Genomic DNA, 7,500 nt, shown 5'->3' with positions numbered 1-7,500 from the left:
GGGGAGAGAGCTGTCAGCTATTTCATGAGTGAACTTCAGAGAATGGTGGAAGGCATTGACAAAACTGATGAAGGACAGCAGTTCGCTTCTGTCACCTTTCCACAGGCCCCGTCGATGAACCGGCGAAAAAGGGCTGGCATGGGGCCTCTATACTGCTGGAAGATCTGGGACTCGACGTAGCCGACGAACAAGCACGCGTAGCTGGGGCCCATGTGCGTTCCCATGGCAACTCCACTTGTCTGCTGGTAGCGTGAGTCTCCGAACTGGAAAGAGTTCAGTGTGAGCTTACAGATAAGCCAGTACATGTTAAAACAAAAAGAGAAACGCAGCAATGAGACCGCGACACAACCAAACCGAGCAGATTAGAACGCTTCCACTAAACTTGCACTTATCTCTCTTAACCCCTGAATCCTTCACCTCCGCAGCCCACCCCCATCCCCACTTTTCCCTGCCCCCAGTTCCCCTCGGCTCCCTCCTCCTCTCATCCCCTGTCTTCCCCCTCCCCCCCCCCCTCCCCCGAACCCTTTTCCCTCCTCTTTTACTTTCGCTGTGACGTGGCGCAGCGAAAAGACAGAGAGAGGGTGTGTGCGTGGGAGGGCAGGGGGTGGGGATCGATAAACCGGACACATATCTCATAACGTCAGCTGCGTCCGGCTGGGATTAATCCCACGGCTTCAGAAAACCCATGTCGTTGTAGTCGGCGAAGGGTGAGGAGTGGAGGGGCTAGGGGTGTGTGGGTGTGTGTGTGGGTGGGGGGAGGGGGTGAGAGGTTGGATAGGAGGGGATCGGTGAGTAAGGTAGGGGGTTGGTAAGGGGCGGGAGGAGGGGGTTGGGGGGTAGTACTAAGGGATGTATGTAGTTCTTTCTCTTTGAGATTGTGCCACGTCAGAAATAGTCAAACTGTTAAGTCCTTCCTCACACAAGGTGGTGGAACCGCAGTGTTGATTTGAACTTCTGCTCACGTACAAGGTAAGTCTTGTTTCTTGATTAATTGATTAACCTTTCAGTTGTAGCCAATGGGAGGGCGCCGCCACCTCATGATCACGGGTTTTTTTGTTTTGTTTTGTTTGGTTTTGTTTTGTTTTTTGACGGGGGGGGTTGTTGTTGTTGTTTGTTAGTTTGTTTGGTTTTTTTGTTTTTTGTGGTTTTTGGTGTTTTTTTTTGTTTTTTTGTTTTGTTGTTTTTTATGTCAGCGTGTTGTTGTGCTGTGATTATTCTTTTCGGGGAGCCTTTCCATGAGGTGTACAACCTCGATCAAACATCAACCTGCAGTTAAGTCTCGTTTTTATACACACACACACACACACACACACACACACACACACACACACACATATATATATATATATATATGTGTGTGTGTGTGTGTGTGTGTGTGTGTGTGTGTGTGTGTGTTGTTGTTGTTGTTGTTGTTGTTGTTGTTGTTGTTGTTGTTTTCTTTGTCTTTTTTTGTTGTCAGATCTCCTGTTCTCCTTTGATCGTAGACACAGACAGACAGGCAGACAGACAAACACACGCGCGCACGCACAACATACACACACATACTCACACACACACACACACACACACACACACACACACACACACACACACACACACACACATGTACACTTGCAAACTGCTTGCAGGGACTGGTAAGTGTTCACTGATTTGTTTCTTTTTTTTAATTTTGTCTTCTTTTTCTCTCTTTTTGAACGCTTCCTCCATGGGTAAGTTTACCGTTTCGCCGAGAATGTTTCATCAGTCCTCGGACGGAAAAAAAAAGAAGAAAAGCTGTACTGTGGACAGAAAACCATGGGTTCCAATAAGACGCATGGAGTGATGGTCTAAAGGTAACGCGTCCGCCTAGGAAGCGAGAGAGAATCTGAGCGCGCTGGTTCGAATCACGGCTCAGCCGCCGATATTTTCTCCCCCTCCACGAGACCTTGAGTGGTGGTCTGGACGCTAGTCATTCGGATGATACGATAAACCGAGGTCCCGTGTGCAGCATGCACTTAGCGCACGTAAAAGAACCCACGGCAACAAAAGGGTTGTACTGGCAAAATTCTGTAGAAAAATCCACTTCGATAGGAAAAACAAATAAAACTGCACGCAGGAAAAAAAAAATGGGGGTGGCGCTGTAGTGTAGCGACGCGCTCTCCCTGGGGAGAGCAGCCCGAATTTCACACAGAGAAATCAATTCAACTCATCCACAGTATGCTTTCTGTACCGATAATAATGTTGAGCGATTTCGGAAATACCTAATCTAAATCTTGCCATTATGAATTTTAAATGTTTGTCTAAGCTAATTTGCAAGACAAAAAGAGAGACAGAGAGACATACAGAGGAGAGATGTAAGAGAGAAATGTGATTCAGAGAGAGAGGCGGGGGGGGGGGGGGGAGTGGGGGGCGAGGGGGGGGGGAGAGAAAGAGAGAGAAAGAGAGAGATAGGGAGAGAAGGGAATGGGGAGGGAGTGGAGGTGTAAAAGTGAGGGGAGGGGGGTGGGAGTAAGGCAGGGGGGGAGGGGAGATGTAAGAACATTATAACGATGTTAGAAAAAGACACATGCATGTAGTTTAGCAAACAGCTTAGGTTTGTTTCGTTTCTTTTTTTTTCCCATCGTTTTTCCCTGAATGAAAAAAAAGAAACGAAACAAACCTAAGCTGTTTGCAAAACTACATGCATGTGTCTATAACAGAGAGAAATACAGAAAGAAAGAAGGATGGAAGGAAAGACGGAAAGAAAGAGAGAGAGAGCAAGAGAGACAGAGAGTTACACACACACACACACACACACACACACACACACACACACACACACACACACTGGACGCTAGTCATTCGGATGAGACGATCAACCGAGGTCCCGTGTGCAGGATGCACTTAGTGCACGTAAAAGAACCCGCGGCAACAAAAGGGTTGTTACTGGCAAAATTCTGTAGAAAAATCCACTTCGATAGGAAAAACAGATAAAACTGCAAGCAGGAATTTTTTTTTTTTTTAATGGGTGGCGCTGTAGTGTAGCAACGCGCTCTCCCTGGGGAGAGCAGCCCAAATTTCACACAGAGAAATATGTTGTGATAAAAAGATACACACACACACACACACACACACACACACACACACACACACACACACACACACACACACACATACACACATTCGTCTAATATCATTGATAGCGAAAAGACGTTAAACTAAAGAACGAACGAACACACACACACACACACACACACACAGAGAGAGAGAGAGAGAGAGAGGAGGCCCCCCAAACTACGGGGTAAGGGGAGGGGGACACATATACACGCGAAGAGAAATGTTAACTAAACTTGTATTTTATTTTCACACTTCTCCAAAACATAGGTCTAAACGGAAAAAAAATATTCGCCCAACGTCTGCATAAACTAGTCATTCAGTCAAAGAAGAAAAAAGAGAGCCACATGAAACTCCTCTACATATAATGGTGTGTGTGTGTGTGTGTCTGTGTGTGCGTGTGTGCAGTCATGCCCGTGATGTCATATCCTGTAAGAGTGTCAAAAAAGGACTGCGCTCTCTCAGCTTCATCGGAAAAAATCCCACTTTCTTCAAACAAAGGCACTTTTGTTACCCGGTGGACGGGCGCAATTGCCGAGTGGTTAAAGCGTTGGACTTTCAATCTGAGGGTCCTGGGTTCGAATCACGGTGACGGCGCCTGGTGGGTAAAGGGTGGAGATTTTTACGATCTCCCAGGTCAACATATGTGCAGACCTGCTAGTGCCTGAACCCCCTTCGTGTGTATATGCAAGCAGAAGAGCAAATACGCACGTTAAAGATCCTGTAATCCATGTCAGCGTTCGGTGGGTTATGGAAACAAGAACATACCCAGCATGCACACCCCCGAAAACGGAGTATGGCTGTCTACATGGCGGGGTAAAAAAAACGGTCATACACGTAAAAGCCCACTCGTGTGCATACGAGTGAACGCAGAAGAAGAAGAAGAAGCGGTGGATCGTTTGGAAAATCTTCCTCTGTAGTCCTGTGAGTTTCTTCACTTTCACAACCTTTCTCGGCCACTGAGATCCGCCTCAAGATGTGTGATTGATGTGTCCAGACCAACAGACATTAAAACTAAACTACCTGGTCAGCCAGCCTTCAAACTTATTGCTCCTCCTTGAGATTCAATCTGTGAGAACATAAAGAATTGTCTTCTCTCCGCTCTTCAAAAAAAAAAAGAAAAAAAAAGCAGTATTAATGCATATCATTTTCAATGTTGACACAAGCCTTACAATTCTTTTAATCAGTTGCACTCTGTGTGTGTGTGTGTGTGTGTGTGTGTGTGTGTGTGTGTGTGTGTTTTCTGTTGTGCAGGTATTTGATTGTTACATGTTGCTTCTGTCTCTTATGTGTTTGTATGTGGGTGAAGCTGTGAACGCAAAATCTAAGTGTGGAATTTTTTACGCATCCTATGGTAACATAAAACAAGTTCATTCATTCATTCATTTTCCGATAATCCGACAGTTACAGTGTGTTGTAGATTCAACCAGTGACTCGAAGATTCTACCTCCACAACAGAAATCGACAGACTAAACTAAACATCTACCATCTTATCTACCTACCTACCTACCTACCTATGTTTACATCTTAAACACTGTAGAAAGCCTTCTATCTTTCGCACCATGGAAACCAATGAAATTCAAAGTGATACTTGTATCAAACTGTAATCGATAAGAGTGCTGCTGACTTTAGGTAAGCTCTCCATTCCAAATTTCGGCGATAAGATATGTTCTCCCAGAATCTTTGCCTTGCCTTGGTCCCTTAGCTCCCTTAGCTTAAAGGAACCGTCGGGGCACCGCGCGTGATGTTAACTCGTGCACTAGACTTCTCCATTCTGGACGATCATGTGTGAGTGATTGTGTGTCAGCCCTGTCCACTCTTCAATGTTGTTTGAAGTTGTGTACCTTGTGAATGGAGAGAGTTACCACTCTTTACTATTTGTTAATCATTTCATCTCCTGGCCTCATTTGTTAATTTCAAGTTGAAAAACCACCGAGGCAACGACGTGTTTGTTCTGTTTTGTCTATGTGTTCTGTGTGGCTTGTTCAGGACTAAAGAGGCTATACCAGTCTTGAATAAAAGCTAATTTGTGTTTGCACATTTCTTCTGTCTTTGCTGCTGTGTGCACATGTCAAATGATCGGAAAAAGGACAGGCCCGGCGCTTCCTTTTTTGAGGAAGTGTCTTGGATTGTTCCAATGTTCCTTTTTATTTACCTGTGTGCTAGCTGAATCGGTAGCGTAAGCAGCACTGACTTGAAGTTGTGTACCTTGTGAATGGAGAGAGTTACCACTCTTTACTATTTGTTGACCATTTTTTTCCTTTGTCTGCCTCTTCTTCTTTTCCCCTCTACCGTTCCTTGGAGGATGACTTTGGCAAGGCCGTTTGATCTTGATGTGTGACCATGCCATTTCACTTTCCGCTTCCTCACGATAGCCAGTAAGTCGTCGTGTCGCCCAATATATTGATTTAAGTGATGGTCTGGCGAACTCGCTTGTTGGTGATGTGTTTGAGATACGAGATGCCCAAGATCTTGCGATAGCATCTCATCCCGGAATCTAATCCGGACTTATAATTACGTAACAACAATTTTTCGATATCTGAAGCCAGCTCAGTCAGTCTTCACGAAGAGAAAAAACAAAACAAATAAAACCCACCTTCATCCGCCCTTTCCCTCTGTATGCCAGGCCTGCAGATGTCCACACCAAGGGAAGGGTTACGGGATGTTTAACATGCGTATTTGATCTTCTGCATGTGAATACACACATAAGGGGTTCAGGCACTAGTAGGTTTGCACATCTGTCGACCCGGGGGGGATCGGAAAATTCTTTTTCTACCCTTTACCCACCTGGCGCCGTGACCAGGGCTTTGAACTCGGTGCCCTCAGATTGAAAGTCCAACGCTTTGACCACTCGGCTGTTGCGCCCATCCACTGGACATGGATGAAGGGCCTTGGGTTTCACGCTGCGTCCACCAGCACGCTACCAGCAAGAACAAGCTGTATGAAGGGCCTTGGGTTTCACGCTGCGTCCACCAGCACGCTACCAGCAAGAACAAGCTGTATGAAGGGCCTTGGGTTTCACGCTGCGTCCACCAGCACGCTACCAGCAAGAACAAGCTGTCAACCCCGACCCCCTGCACTGTCCCTCTACACTGTCCCCCCTCGCCCACTTCCCCCCCCCCCCACACACACACACAACCCCACCGTCCCCACCACGCCAGCTGTACACACTGACGTCATGATCGTCCGCACTGGCCACCAAGTCTTCTTCTGCGTTCACTCGTATGCACACGAGTGGGCTTTTACGTGTATGACCGTTTTTACCCCGCCATGTAGGCAGCCATACTCCGTTTTCGGGGGTGTGCATGCTGGGTAATGTTCTTGTTTCCATAACCCACCGAACGCTGACATGGATTACAGGATCTTTAATGTGCGTATTTGATCTTCTGCTTGCATATACACACGAAGGGGGTTCAGGCACTAGCAGGTCTGCACGTACGTTGACCTGGGAGATCGTAAAAATCTCCACCCTTTACCCACCAGGCGCCGTCACCGTGATTTGAACCCGGGACCCTCAGATTGACAGTCCAACGCTTTAACCATTCGGCTGTTGCGCCCGTCTGGCCACCAAGTCAATGCAGTTTTCTGCTCATGGCAAAAATAACAAAAAAAGTGAACCGTGTATTCATCTTCCAGTGAATTGAAGATCTTTTCTGTGTGCAACTTTGGGAATCATGTAGAACCCTTGCAATTATCCTGTTGTTCAACGCAGAGCCATTTATGTGGTGTCTGTAATTGTCTGTAATTCTCTCTCTCCCTCTCTCTTTCTCTCTCTCTCCCCCCCCCCCCCTCTCTCTCTCTCTCTCTCTCTCTCTCGCTCGCTTGCTCCGTGTGTGTGTGTGTGTGTGTGTGTGTGTGTGTGTGTGTGTGTGTGTGTGTGTGTGTGTGTGTGTGTGTGTGTGTGAGTTTTGTCGCTGGGTGTTTGGACTTGCAAGTATATAAAAGTTTAATGGAAGTATGTTTGAACGCCTATTTAATTAAGTATAATGAAAGTGGTTTGTTTTTGTTTTGTTTTGTTTTTTACTTATTAGTCGTAAGTTTTGCAAAGCTGTAACGAAAACAAAAATGGAGAAAAAAACTTCACTGCGGGCAAGGCGTGGAGGAACGAACATGGGAGAGAGAGACTGAGACTGAGACAGAGGTGGTTTAATCATTTTAGGCCTAGGGCCCTCATGAAGGAGAATGTGATCAAAAATTAATAAACAATTATTGTGATATCAATTATAAATATGGAAACAAATATCAAGACAAACATCATCAACAATACAATAATCGTAATGTTCGGAGAAAAAGATAGGGGTGGGCCGGGGGTGGGGAGAGAGAGAGACAGAGATAGAGACAGACAGACAGACAGACAGAGACAGAGAGACAGAAAGAGAAAGAATAACGCACTCTACAAAAGTCACATTGCGAACGAGAACATGAACC

Source organism: Babylonia areolata, chromosome 2, assembly GCF_041734735.1.
Source record: "Babylonia areolata isolate BAREFJ2019XMU chromosome 2, ASM4173473v1, whole genome shotgun sequence".
Taxonomy (NCBI): domain Eukaryota; kingdom Metazoa; phylum Mollusca; class Gastropoda; order Neogastropoda; family Buccinidae; genus Babylonia; species Babylonia areolata.
This window is presented reverse-complemented; position numbering follows the sequence as displayed.